This window comes from Schistocerca nitens, chromosome 1, assembly GCF_023898315.1.
Source record: "Schistocerca nitens isolate TAMUIC-IGC-003100 chromosome 1, iqSchNite1.1, whole genome shotgun sequence".
Taxonomy (NCBI): domain Eukaryota; kingdom Metazoa; phylum Arthropoda; class Insecta; order Orthoptera; family Acrididae; genus Schistocerca; species Schistocerca nitens.
The window spans coordinates 149533434-149548877 of NC_064614.1; the positions used below are offsets into that span (position 1 = coordinate 149533434).

General features: G+C 42.0%; 1 protein-coding gene and 1 non-coding gene across 2 annotated transcripts in view; both read right to left on the reverse strand.

Annotated features, from left to right (window-relative positions):
• The window catches only part of LOC126243607 (putative mediator of RNA polymerase II transcription subunit 12), a 542395-nt gene that overhangs the window by 389900 nt on the left and 137051 nt on the right, over positions 1-15444 (reverse strand). The window lies entirely within an intron of this gene.
• On the reverse strand, positions 2871-2943 carry Trnak-uuu (transfer RNA lysine (anticodon UUU)). Its single transcript has one exon. It is a non-coding gene; the product is annotated as a tRNA-Lys (tRNA).

Consider the following 15444-nt stretch of genomic DNA (forward strand, 5'->3'; position numbering starts at 1 on the left):
TGAGTCTGCTTCAGACCATGCGTGCTCGTTAAGTAAACTGTTTATACCATCTCGAGTAAACTGTGGCTCATCAGTAAATACAATGTATTTGTATAACTGTCGATTAGTATTTAACCAGTTGCACAACTCCAAGCAAAGGGCAGGATCTCGCGGATGTTAATGATGCACTTTTTGTTTATGATAAGGATACAGATTATTGTGCTTCAGTGACGCAATACCTTAGATTGTGCGATGCGTAATCGTTGAGAGATACGTCGTGTACTGGTACCCGGGCTACATTGAACAGCATCCATAATATCCTCATCATCGTTTTCATGTGTCGCGTGATCGTACTGATTATGAACGCTACGTAGGTTACATGTCTCCCGTAACATTCGAAATACTCCACTGATAGTTCGTGTATTCGGAATCCTCCGAGTTGGATAACGTACGCGATATTCGTTAACTGCAGCCGTGGCATTACCATCACATTTGGCATAAATAAACACCATATCGGCGTATTCCTATCTCGTAAATTTGAAAGGCATCCCTATTTCATAAATAATCTACAAACTACGACAGTTACTATGTGGTTTCACTTAAAGACACTGTTGCTGTTATATTCTTTCACTGAATAATACAGAAAACTAACTCGTTTAAGTTTAGGAAACGACAAACAACTCACTAACGGTTGCCAACAAATACATTCTTAATGGAAAGTAAACAAATTTACTTGTATAATAATCTTTGCTTCTCTGGATTTTCTGGAACACTACTGCAGACACACGTCTGGGCCATGTTTTATTAGATTCACGAGACCAATAACAACAAAATAAATGGAAATCGTGCTTTACTTTAACCTCGTACAGTTTCGGGTGGCTTCATATTAGCGAAGTTGCTAAATTTCAGCAAAATCTTGTATTAGCCATGACTCCGTAGCTAAACATTTCCGGACCCATGTTTATATGAACTTAATTCTTTAGTTTTACTTGTAGAATAACATATTAAAAATCTTTGCAGATCTTCGTGAATCACCCTGTTATTTTAACATCACGAAAAGCTGTCTCATTGGTTTCTCTGATATTCACTTGAATAGAAAGGGGGCGGGGGGTGCTTTAGCCCTTATGGCTCTCAGCGCCTAATTTGACCTTATTGGTGGATAGTATTACTAGAATTTAATCATTTCTGCAAACGGCAGTTTGTGTTTTGAGTTGATTGTCTAATGTGCGGGAATCGGCTTTCACGTGTAGTTTCAACATGAACTCTGTTGAATCTGTATTAACCGCTAACAGAAAATAGAATTACTAGGAAAAATTAGCCGCAAAGAAACTAGGGCATTCCAGACCAGATTCTTTGTCTGAGAAAGTAACGAAATCAAATACGCGTGACTTCAAGCGAACATTTAACAATGAAGTGTATAATAGGCGTAAGTCGTTATGTGGGTGCAACGTAAGAATTCCTGATTTTCAGCCCTGAAGTTAATTCGTTGACTAATACATGAGTTAGGGATGTTGTACGTATGTCCGAAGAAACAGCAAAGCGCGAAAACTCCCACATACACAAATAATGCGAAACGGAGAGTAGTGAAAGCTTAAACATTTTTTCGTCTTGCCTTAAACTGTAGTAAATTACGTACAAAACAATAAAATTCCACAAAAACAATTCTTCCTTTTTTCAGACAAGTTCTGTACTTTATTATTATTATTATTGTTGTTATAGACTGCAGCTGAAGTTGTATAAATACGTTTACGAATATAACTGTTATACAGCAGATGCTAATAATTTCACACCATCATATTTATCTGAATTTAAAAAATTGTGGACACGAGCCGCCAGAGCAGTAGCGCATAAGTTTTTTGTCGCACTCGTCCTCTTGGGCGCTGCATCCGAGTTGTGGTCCGTCAGTCAAATTAACAGTTCAACTGTAGCCTGAAAGTGATCCGAAGAACCCTGTGCCATGCACTTAAGTGTTAGTTGCTGAGTAGTCATGCAGATGTGAGTGTAGTTTCTGAGTTACAAGCGAAAAAACCGCCAAAATGAGATTTTTACCCTTTTTACTTTTTTTCAATATTGGCCCACTAAAATTTTTCGCAAACCTCACACTGGGATTAAGTAAGGCCCAACCCACCCAGAAAAGAATAAAGTAAGATAATAAATAAATAAATAAATAAATGAAACTGAAGGAATCAAAACCACCCAGCTTTGCTGATAAAAACATAATCTGACTAGAATATAAGTGTACTTCATGGGAAGGCACAGTGCTTGAGTGTCTGTAATTACAAAAGCGTTTCGATGACTGTCAGCGCGCTCTACCCCCGACTGCTGCAAGCACCTCTAGTCGCTGCCATGTGCTGCTATCTGCCGGCGACACCGCGAACTCCCACCAGTCGAACCTAACCTGCGCCAAATCGCATTGCAGTGCGCAAGTGCTGCGCTCTACGCCCAAGCAGCTAAGTACAATGATAGCCATGATCAAGTTTCTCGTATCCACAAACACTGATTTCCGTAGCGTAAGCACATGATTATAGGGCTCTAAACAAAGGTAACATTTTAACCATATTCATGAAATCCGATAGTAACTGGAGGATACGTCCCTTAAACTGTGGCTGCATGTTAAGCTGAAAGTATAAAATAATACTGCTCACCCGTAAATAACAAAATATACTGCATTGTACAGTACCTCAAAATTTCGGGTGATCGGAAACCGTCAGTTAAGCTCGGCTGATATTGATAAATGCTCAACTTAACCAACCTACTACTAGGAAATGTTTTATTGTTTGTTTCAATTAGAGAGCGTAAATTAAATAGGAAAAGAAATAAGACCAAAGTTTGATGATTCTATAGTTCATTCGTACCGAATAATGAAAAATATTTGAAGAAAAAAAAAATAACGCCCGAACAGGGACTCGAACCCTGGACCCTTAGGTTAAAAGCCTAATGCTCTACCGACTGAGCTATCCGGGCTCCGAGGCTGCACGCTATACGAATCATATTATATCTTCCGAGAGAGAATTTATTCTGTTAGAACCACTTTCTGAGAATAGCAGGGTAGACCTTGCGACTTTTTTTTTTTTTTTTTTTTTTTCAAAATCACATTTTCATAGGGTATTAAGGATGTATGTATACATGAAATTGTACTTCGCTGGCCCTGAGTTCCGTTCACGACCATATTCGCTGTTAGTAAAAAAACAATAATCCGACTGAAAGTAGTTTTCTGTAAGACACGTATTTTGTATCAAATTTTATACGTACTTCGACTACTCTAGAGTCCCTATCTATCTTATTTATTCTGGCCTATAAATTTATCTTCTTTACTTTTTTCCGTGCCGAACAGCTCGAACGATTCTGAAAACATTTTTTTCCCACTTTTGCGGGAGTCTAACATTTTCATTTTCAATAGACAGTACGATACCATGTGCGAGCAAATGGCGGTCCGGGCTTTTGTGTGGATCACCACGATAGTCAGAATTTTTACGTAACAATTTATACCTATCCTGAAATGCAAAGTTAACTAATGCATGCAATCGTTTTAAAAGGTGTGGTCCTCCACCAACGTTTGTTTCCACAAAGTGGCCCCCGAGCCAAAACTATTGCCCACCCCCTGTACTATTACAATAGTTTCCAGCCTGTATCTGTGCGGAAAAAAAAATTATTGAACGTATAGAATTTCCCACTTAAAACCGAGGAGCGGCAATATAAGCAAAATAATGGTAAAAAGATGACTACGAAAATCACTTGAAATTTGATCGTGTTCAGTGCTGTGTATGCTATTTTCCTTGCAAGCATTATTACATAATTTGTCGGCCGTTACAAGCCTACAGCGCCGTAGTAAATACTCATTTTCTCGTTCATATTAGGATATCTGTTTCCAAACACAAATATTTATCTACGGTTTCTACACCTACACTGACACTAGTTTTGATGTAAAATAAATTATAGATTTCACTTTATAATTAATTACTCCACAAAAAACTTAATATTCCACAGAAAAGTAAGGTTACTTATTTCATCAAAATATTAGAGGACTGAGTAATAAGGAAGAAGAGCTGCTTGTCTGTTCGGAAAATTTAGAGAGCTCTGAAAACACAGACATAAAAAAAATGGTTCAAATGGCTCTGAGCACTATGGGACTTCGGAGGTCATCAGTCCCCTAGAACTTAGAACTAGTTAAACCTAACTAACCTAAGGACATCACACACATCCATGCCCGAGGCAGGATTCGAACCTGCGACCGTACCAGTCGCGCGGTTCCGGACTGCGCGCCTAGAACCGCGAGAGGTTCCAGACTGTAGCGCCTAGAACCGCTCGGCCACTCCAGACGGCAACACAGACATCCTGTGCCTGTCTGAGCACCACATAACCACAGGGTTAGGTTAACTTACATATAGAAGATTACACTCTAGCAGCTTACTAATGCAGAGATAAGACAGGAAAAGTAGGAGCTGTTACATACATTACGACAGAACAAAAGTTCAAACACATTGAGACAAGTAGATTTTGTAGAGATCAGCACACAGAAGTGTGTGTGTGTGTGTGTGTGTGTGTGTGTGTGTGTGTGTGTGTGTGTGTGTGTGTGTAAATTAATGATGAAAAATAGTTCACTTTTAATTGTAACTGTATATAGATTGCCACTGGGAAATTTTGAATTATTTATGCGTAATCTGGATTTGTTACTTTGCTACCTGTCAGACAGCAACAAGGAGTTAATAGTCTCCGGTGACTTCAATGTAGTTTTTCTAAAAGGATTCTGATAGTTCAACACGGGTGGATAAAGACAGTAGGACACTAAAAATTATTCCATTCCATTGCAGCAGTATGATAAATATCAGTTTCCAATGTATTCCAGAGTATAAATAATTTCACAACCAACAATGTTTATATTCTGAAATTAAATACAACCCTAACAGATAATGTTTTCTTAAATTGAGCTTCATCAAAGAAAACAAAAAAATGGTTCAAATGGCTCTGAGCACTATGGGACTCAACTGCTGAGGTCATTAGTCCCCTAGAACTTAGAACTAGTTAAACCTAACTAACCTAAGGACATCACAAACATCCATGCCCGAGGCAGGATTCGAACCTGCGACCGTAGCGGTCTTACGGTTCCAGACTGCAGCGCCTTTAACTGCACGGCCACTTCGGCCGGCACAAAGAAAACAACCGTTTACCCAGAAACAAATGCTCTCTCTGATCGTGATGCACAGTTCATTAGGATAAATAAACAAAGTGCCTCGTAGTACAGATACTCCTCAGTGGAAATCAGTTAGAATAATTACGGACTCCAGGACAAATGTTTTTAAGAATAGTTTACACGAGGTGACATGGGATGTAATTTCTAATGAACCAAGTGCCAATATTATAATTTAATCTATTAAATAATAAATTCATATCATTAGTTGAAAATAGATTTCCACATAAGCTAAACGAAAAGGACTCTAACAGTCATTTAGAAACCCATGGTTCACTAGAGGGATTACAGTATCCTGTGACAGGAAATGTATCATTTGACAGGAAATGTATCATTTGAAAGGAAATGTATCATTTAACAAGGCCAAGTATGGATCCTGCAACAGTTGCACACTACAAAAACTACTTAAAATAACTAAGAAATATCACTAAAAATCAAAGAAAATGCACATAATTCGGAAATCAGTATTTCTGACAACAGACTTAAGGCTATATGAAATTTGTTGAACAAGAGACAGAACAACATCACCACTTAAATGTATGGAAGGACTATAAATGATGGGTCACAGATAGCAAATGTATTTAATAATCATTTTTATATACACTAGAAAGCATAGGGACAAACAATTCAAGGACAAAATCACAGCAATATGTTGAAAATGTAAGTTTCATAAAATTTAATCATACGAGTGTATCGCAAACTTGTCCTTCTGAAATTAAGATTACACATTCTCTCAAAAATAGCTCATCTGGTTTTGATGGTGTTTCCAATTGAGTACTAAAAATTGTTGCATGTAATAAGCACAGTCTTATTTGAAATATGTTGTGCCAGAGAGACTGAAATATGCCATTGTTAAAACCTTATTTAAGAAAAGTGATAAGAGAGATGTCAATATCTATCGACCTGTTTCACTGCCGTCGTCATTCTCCAAAATTTTTGAAAACAGGGTGTATTTCAGAATAGTATCTCACCTTAGCAATAACAGCATCGTAAGCAAATCAGAGTTTGGGTTTCAGAGGGTTGCTGTACTGAGAATGCTATTTACACGTTCATTAACCAAATTTTGCAAGCATTAAATAATAAAATAACGCCGGTTGGACTTTTCTGATACTTCTCTAAGGCATTTGACAATGTGAATCATAGCATTCTTCTACATAAATTGCAGTTTTATGGGATTGATGGTATAGCCAACCACTGAATATGTCATATCCAACCAAAAGAATGCAGAAAGCTGTACTTAGCAATTAAAGCAATATAGTCCAGGGACATAATACTAACTGGGGAAAAATTACGTATGGGGGTTTCTCTAGATTATATCTTAGGTCCACTACAGTTCTTCATATATGTAAACAATCTTCAGTCTAGTAAATAACAAGCAGAATCAGTTCTTTTTGCAGATGACACTAGCGCTGTAATCGACCCAAGCATGTGTACAGAAACAGAAGAAATGGCAAATAATGTTCTAAGAAGTATCATTAACTGGTTTTTTGTGAATGGTCTCACAACCCATTTTAAAAAGGGGTAACTTGTCCTTAAGAAAATTGTGACAAAACTTGCAGAAGAATAATATGTGGGGCTCACACACGATCATCTTATAGACTTCTGTTTAAGTAGTTTCGTATTCTGACTACTGCTTCGCAGTGTATTTATTCCCTCATGAAATTTGTTATAAATAATCCACTGCAGTTCAAAAGGAACAATGAGGTACATAATTACAATACCAGAAGGAAAAAGACATTCATTACTCCACACTAAGATTGTCTTCGGCACAGAAAGGAGTACACAAAGCTACAAAAAATTTTTTTGGTCGGTTACCCTGGGATATAAAATTTCCGACAAGTAAAATCTGATAAATTGAGAAAGTTTCTCCTTGACAGCTCAATCTATTCGTAGAAGAATTTGTCTTACTGTAACGTGGAAAAGGGGGTGGGTAGGAACTGCTACCTCTGAGGTGTATATTTTTTTTCTTTTTGAAAACCTCCACGCCGCGTCGTCCATAGCTTTGTAGCAATCTGCGACACGGCCCCGCGAAGAGCTTCCTCCTGATAATCACACAGAGAACGGAAGATTTGTCTTCCATCTACTCCAGCGCGAGAACGAAATTGTCAACTGTCTCGAAACCAAATCATCAGCCTTTCAATTTTCCTATGCCATAATGGCAGTAGGGGTCATACCAATAATAAGTCGCAAGCATTACTCGTTACGCGAAAGTGTAACGAATAGTCAAATGAAAACGAGACAGATGGAAAAAAGTTAGTAAACAGTTTATTACTTCAAACATATTCGTCATAACTGTTAACGCAATTATACTACTATGAGATATGATGGTCACTGTCTTCGCGGAAAAACGTACCCAGACGTGCACCTGTTCGTACGTGCAAATAGGTGCCTTTCTTCAGGGCTCCAAAAATATGGAAATCGCACGGGAAGAGATCGGGAGTGCATGGAAGATGTGTACGTCAACATCCCTGGCGTCTGAACCACGCTGTACAAGTTTCCTTACATACCTCCACACAGTCCCGAGGTCTCCCCATACAACTTCCATATTCTAGAACCCCGAAGAAAGACACTTGCGGCCGTCGATTTGCTTCGGACGGAGAGGTGCACACGTCGCTACAGTCGGTTTTCCGTATGCAACCGCGAACGTTTTTTCACGAAGGCGCCGAGCGTCTTGTCTCACAGAGGAATAAATGCGTAAACGATAACTTTTGAAATACTCAACAGTCCAGTTCCTCTTTTCCCCCTGTCTCGTTTTCATCTGACTGCCCTTACGCAGTGTCCAGCCACATTAATGTGCCACCTGTCAAAAAATCTCAGTAATGACCTTTTGCAACGCATGCCGTTGCTACACGAACAGTGAGGTTCTGGGAGGTGCCGACAGGGATATGGAGCCACAAATCCAGCCAGTGCCGTGCTAGGTTTCTCGGTTGTGGATCCGTGTGGCGAACAGCCCAGTCCAGATGGCCCAGCAGATTCTCGATTGCGAGGCGAGAGGAATACGGTAAACTAGTCCTGGTGCTCTTCGAACTACTCACTGCCGTGCCGGTAGTCACTGTGCCGAGGAAAAACGAACTGCTTGTGGGGGCGGACACGGCGCCCAACGATAGATGCATACTTTTGCTGACGCATTTTGCCTTCCCCACACCGTACCGCACGCAGTTTGTTTGCTTTCAGATGTTTCGTGGCGTACACGCCAATGGCCGTCTGTCCTCGCCGATGAACATCTGTCAGCGTGTTTGCTGCGGAGGCCCGTAGTCAGAAACCTTCCCTGAACAGTCGTCGAGGAGATACTATCAGTAGCTGTCAGTTTGCCAACAGTTTTGCGTCTATTCCCCCGTTCACGTCTCGCAGCCGTCTTTCATCCCTGTGATCTATGGCCTACGGTGCACCGCAGTTACCTCGGCGCCGCTTCGCTTTTCGTTAGCGCTATTTCGCCGTGCACAGTATACGTTAACCGTGGCGCCACGCGAACAGTTTACAAATGTAGCCATTTCGGAAGTGCTTCCACCCTCGATCATACTCTTCTGGACACAGATACATCGCGCCGATTCCGTATTACGAGAACGACTGCACTGTTTTCCACGTTCTCCCGTCCATCCCACTGCAAGTGCTGCCACCTGCCCTGTGGGAGTTGTTCCTGCATCGAGTTGAACGTAGGCGGTGGTCACTCGGCCGTATATACGAACACCAACTGACGAAATGTTGCTGAATGTAATTTTCGAAAATCCGATGGAACAGTGTTCTCTTAACTGTATGTTCATGTGATCTTACACGCGTTTTAAGGTCGGAACTAATAGATGCGACAAATAGATAACAAAGCTTAAACATCGAACGGTTTGAGTTAACTGCCGACCAGTTATTCCGGTCCGTCAAGCCCCTGGCACGTGACGGTGTCTGTGTCTTTCGGCATTCGTCTATCACCGAAATGACGAAGCCCAGCTACTCTGGAAGCTGAGCTACCGACAGCAGTGAGCACAGCTTCGGACGTATTTTACTAGCGCCTATGTAACGTCGCACTCATGTAGTGGATTGTGTGTTGGAACGTATGTAAGGAACATTCAGTTTCCTCACTTCACACTAATGTATTCGGTGGAGGATTCTACCGGGTTTACAGTTCCGGCAGTGTTATAACAAATATGTAACATTCTTGTCCTACAGTGTAATTTCCAGGATGGCGTTATGAAAGGACAGATGGCTACTCACCATATAGTAGAGATGTTTGAGTCGCACACAGGCATAACAAAAAGACTGCTAAACAAGTAAGATTTCGGTCAAAAGGACACACACACACACACACACACACACACACACACACACACACACACACAGCCACTGTCTCTCGCTGCCCATGGTCTCGGCAGCCAGACAGTGGTCATGCGTGTATCAGTTGCGTTTGCGTGAATTTGCGTGTCTAATTCAAAAGAAGGCCTTTTGGCCAAAAGCTTACTTGTTAGCACTCTTTTTGTTGTGCCTATCTGCCACTCAACATTTCCACTGTACGGTGAGTGGCGGTGTATGCTGTCATAACATTAACATTCTTCTCCATGCTTAAAGAACGTGTTCAAAGTATCCAATTTTGTTTTCCTTAGCCTTTTCAGTAGACAGCATCAAGGATCCACAACTAGATGAGCGAAATACATAACCATACAACAATTTATTCCGAATTACACCAGCAACGAGACACAGACGGGCTAATTTCACCTATCGATATCGACGAGTTAGGGCGGCGTCGGTTGGACTCTGGAAGCTTTTGGAGGACGAAGTATGTTCAACTACACGACGGCCTAAATCAGCATTTGCAAATCGTGAGGGTTGACTCAAAAAAATGGTTCAAATGGCTCTGGGCACTATGGGACTTAACATTTGAGGTCATCAGTACCCTAGAACTTAGAACTACTTAAACCTAACTAACCTAAGGACATCACACACACCCATGCCCGAGGCAGGATTCGAACCTGCGACCGTAGCAGTCCCGCGGTTCCGGACTGCAGCGCCAGAACCGCTAGACCACCGCGGCCGGCGAGGGTTGACTCAGTTTTCCTTTCTGTTTGAGCACGGATTTCTCTAATTTTACTTTTGACGCTAAAAAAAAAAAAAAAAAAAAAAAAAAAAAAAAAAAAAAAAAAAAAAAAAAAAAAAAAAAAAACATTGTGTTCCGTCAATCCCAATCGGCAAGGATCCAAGCTAAAGGAAAAGATAGACTAACGGATCGGGCGGAATGTCTGTAAATAATCCCCCTAGATTATTTGCATTTTCTCCGTGTCCTCCTAACGAACCTCGGCCTAAGCAGCTATTTTCGCCGCCATCTGGCAGGCTTGTCAGTTCGCCACAGTCACATTACGTAGTCAACTGCCAACTCTGCATCAAGCACTGATAATCATCCTGTCGGCCTGGCATTTCGCAAGCATTTTGACGACGACAAACCTCTGTCTTTAATAGCACGGTACGCGAAATAAGTTCCAAGTGCTACCGGACGTATATCAGAAACAGTAATGGTACTATCGCACTTCTGGAGCTGCGCCCGACAAAAGTTCTGATCTGAATATGCCTCCCCATTGTGCAGAACGCACAGAGTTCTATACACTATTACACCGTTCTTCAGTCCAGTCGCCAGCAGGTACTTGATTAATTATACGACGACGTGGGAGCTGCGTGAAACACGCACCAAAAGTCGTAAGACTTGCAATCACTGTGAGTACACCGGCTACGGCCATTTAAATAACGCGAACAAATATGGAGCCGTGGGCTGTGCACGGCTGCACTGAATCCTTTGGAGGGAAGGTGATCCGCTGCCCCTGGCCGAAGCTACCCCTCTCCTTTTTCCTGCAACTTTTTTCTACAGAGATTTAGCCAGTTCTTTTTAATTTTGTAAGTATGTTAAATACAACTGAAGCCCTACAAAATCGATCACCCTTACACACTTGATACAAGAACTGCTTAGGTTAAACACAGCACAGCGATTAGCATACAAACTTCGCTGTTCCGATGTTTTGCATGTTGTAGTGTTTCATTTGCACTACGGTAACATCAAAACATAGACCAAATATATATATAAGGTCTGCATCCATCAGCCTAACAACGCCAGATGTAAGAGCAATGCTCGCTGATCTTCGAGGCCCACAGAAAAGCAACGAGTTCTCCATTCTTGAATACGAGCGGGAAGCATAGGCGGCAGCTACGTGAACAGGCCCTGGGACAGGCAGCTTCTCGTAGGCAGAAGACGGGAACTGATTCTTTTTGTCAGTTTTTGCGCCCCGTCTGTGGCTGTGCCTTCAGCGATGGCCTATCTCGTTACCCCCCCCCCCCCCCAACCTCCCCCCCCCCCCCCCCACCGGTATGGCACTGCTTTGGAGTTGTTCAGTCTGCAGAAAATTCATCTGTGAAGGATGTAAGCAGTTTTGTTCGTCAGTCCAGCGTTAGTTCTCCACTCGGCTGTCCCCGTTGCTCTAGCAACACTCGATAAACAGCTGCTGGAATAGCTTTGAGATCTGTTGCGTAATCAATACAGACTCTAACAGGTACAACATCCGGTCCAGCGGCCTTGCCGTGCAGTGTGTTATTCCGTAGTTCGTTACAGTCGATGGATTTTTCCGTCGCAGTTTGGTAGAAAAATTTCATACTTATAGCTGAAATCATACTCTGGTAATTAACTCACATCTGTATCGGCACTTTTGCAACCGTATGACGCTAACAAAAAATCTGCATTCGTATCATACTCTTGCTAAGTCTATATTAAAACAAAACTCTTAGTAGACCCAAGGTGCGCAAGTTTACGTCTGAATTACCCTCTGGTCAGTGAATGCTTTTTCTGGATTACATACCAACTATTATTTGCTCGTACCGACCCCAAATCCCAGCTGAGAAACTTTGTCCATGTGTCTTTGTACAAAAGGGCGCCGAAGCTAAAAGTTAATTCTCGCACGGGCGAAATACGAAGACTAACTCAAAATTTAAATCGATTTCTCTTCACTCGGAAATCTTGCGACAGAAGCGACCAGCACACACAACTTCTTGTCATAACTTTTTTTCTTCGGACCTTTGGACGACTCTAATGTCACGGACACAACAAAGGTTCGTAATGCGTCCTACCAACGACCTATTTCAGAGACTTGTCACTTCCTGGCAGATTACAGAACTCGGTGGCGGAACCCTGCTTCTCACGGACAACGCTATTACCAGCTGAGCTGCCTTGGCACTACGCACGGTCCGCCTTCACAACTTTATTACCGCTTCCAAACTCTGCGGAAGGTCTCCTGTAGACACTGTCCACTCAGAAGTAACGTAACGTGCAGTTCACCACTAGGCGTCAAAAGAGGCGTACTCGTCAGAATAAAAGGGGCGCTGAGTGTAGTGCTGTCGGCAGGGAAGCGGGGTCACTCAGGCGAGCTTAGTGGGCTAGGCACTGGGTGTCACCCTAGTAACAACCCCATCGGGGTCAACTGTTGATAATCTGATTGTGAAGTGGAAACGTGAAGGAACAATCACAGCTAACCCAGCCACATGTACTGACGGCAAGGGACTGTCGTGCATTTCGGAGGGTGCTTGTAAAACAATTGCACGCAATCAGTAGACGGAACCACACGCGAAGTGCTACAAGCGGTCCAGCCAGTGCAACGACTGTGCGAGGGGGAGTTAAAAAGAATGCGGGACACTGATCGAGCAGCTCCTTACAAACTATACATTTCCGCAGTCAGTGCTGGGTGACGCTTGACGTGATGTGAAGGACGTCACCACTGGACAGTGTGAGACTGGAAACGACTGATTTGGAGTGATCGATCACGCTACACCTGTGGCAATCCGACTGAAGGGATCGGGTTACCTGCCATCACGTGTAGGACAATAGAGAAGGTGATTTAGGTATTGGTACTGTGTACATTAGAGGAACAGTTCAGAGATCATGAATGTACCAGCACGAAAACGCACCCTGTAATAAAGTAGCACTTGTGAAACAATGGTTCTGGAAAATAGCAATGGGCGTAGACCGGTTCAGAGCCAGACAATGCAGCCACTGCTCTCCTTAAGTAAACAAACCAGCCACTTGCGGTAGCCTAATTTAATGACCCTTATGTAAACAAACGGTTCACTTGCACACGTTTTGTTTATTCACAACATAATTAATGAGCAATATCTGTCGCGATAGTTACCATAATTTATGGGCAAGATGGCGGTATTTGTTCGTGTTTTCTCAGGTGTTCGAAGGCTTTTAGCTTAAAGTTATAACTGTCATTTTGATTGTGCCAATATGTGACCTAAAAAGGTGACATTTTCCCAGTCCGACCACCTCCACTGGTTGTTGTCGCCCCCTCTCAACAGTTCTCAGTGAGCCGAGACGATAATTTTTAATCTGGGACTCACTCATGCAGTATCATGATTAAATTCATGTCATATTGAAATTTCCACCATAGCACATAACCCGATGTGGTACTAGCCTAGTTTTCGTGACATTTCGGTACCCAACGTTACTTACTGAAACGTAAGACGCTGTTTATGGTTTCGTGAGAAATTTCTACCAGTTTTTTAAGAACACGCATATTTCATTGCTATTTTGCTGATCACCCCGAACTTTATAAGAAAATACATGTAAATATGGCTTTCCTTGCAATAAAGACAATACGAGTGAATATGGATCACACTGCTATTTCATCGATTTTCAGGAATCGCGCAAAATACACAACTTTAATAACTAGCACCACCAACATACAACACTATTTACAGTCCTTAGGTAAATTTTATTGATTTTACCCCAATCTTTCGCAAATACCTCTAACTTTACCGACTTTGAAACAAGAGACACGTAAATACGGGCTTTTCGTTAAAATTTTATCGACATTCTGCGCAAACAGACGTTTTGTATTTTTTTTTAATGTAGACATAGGTAAAAATACCGGTCAATCAATCACCACACCGTGATAATTTAACATGATACACAGTTATTCAGCGTTAGACAAATTTTATTCAGCAACAAAAACCACCGGGCCTATGTTTCAGTTAAAACGAACTTATCACCCGCACTTTCAGTGTGTGACGTAACGGTCAACTCTGCTAACGCTATATGATAATAGCGGACTAGTAGAAAAAATAGCTGCAGCCAGACTCTTTGAGCGACATTCGTCGATACATATCACGATTAAAAAAAAAGAAGATTAATACAATGAAAATAAGGAGAGCAAAGAGTGGCAGCGGTACCCCGGTGTACTGCAGCAGACCGCATACACGAATTTTTCGTTGGTAGAGTGATTAAAAACAAAACTGAAAACTGGAAACGTGTAGTTGGCGGTCCCGCGCGCACCTCTGCCCCCGTGGCTCGCTGCAGTCAGACAACTACTGCAGCGCTACTTAGGCCGCTATACGCCATCAATTTTTTTTTTTTTTTTTGTCACAGCTGATATGTCAAATATTTATGTCACAGAAATTTGAATAGTGTAATAGGGAACTTTGTCAAAACTCACCTTTCGTCAATGAAATATCAAATCTAAGGCATCGCCGTAGATTTGATCATAAAAATCGTTCGTCTTCTGTCCAGTGCAATGTGAAATGTAGCTGCTTGGAGCGCTGGCATCGCTGCAGCTATTTGACGTGTGTAGTGTGTTTGTAAACATGACTGCAAAGTTTAGTTTGTGTGTTCCTACTGTTTTTAATAACCTCACTTGAACTCGGTTGGTTGGGTGGGTGGATGGGTGGGTGGGTGGTTGGGTGGTTGGTGGGTGGGGGGGGGGGGGCTGAGCGAGGGGCACAAGTCGCGCTATTAATCGTGTGCCGATGGGCAGTTGGGGTTTTGCTGCAGGTAACTTCAAATCCACAATCACAGCTACAACCATGGAAACATCCTACAGCTTTTCAGAAAACCGGAACAGAGAAGAAGGAAACAGTCTAAAATAAAAAAAAAATCTTAGCTCTCCATTCTACTTCGTATATTTTTGAACCCTAGATGCCACAAGTTACAAAGTGCTTCATCTATTTCGTACTTTTTTTTAAGCTTGTAGCTGTCTGATACTGATTCCAGTCACTCACCTGACTTTTGGATATCTCTTGATCTCATTTCTTTTGTAATACTGACAGTTGTAGTGCCTTGCCTACTTATCTGCTCTATTTCGTTGATCGAGTCCAGTATTTATGCCTACGTCGTGCTAGGCGCTCCGTCTGCTGTCCGCGCCACGTCGGGCGCTCTGTCCGTGGTACGCGCCGACCAATAGCAACCACGGGGAGACGACAGCATTGTGATGGAGAAGGCTACCGCCATTCTATGGACAGAAGGCAGATTATGAGAGTAAGGTGCA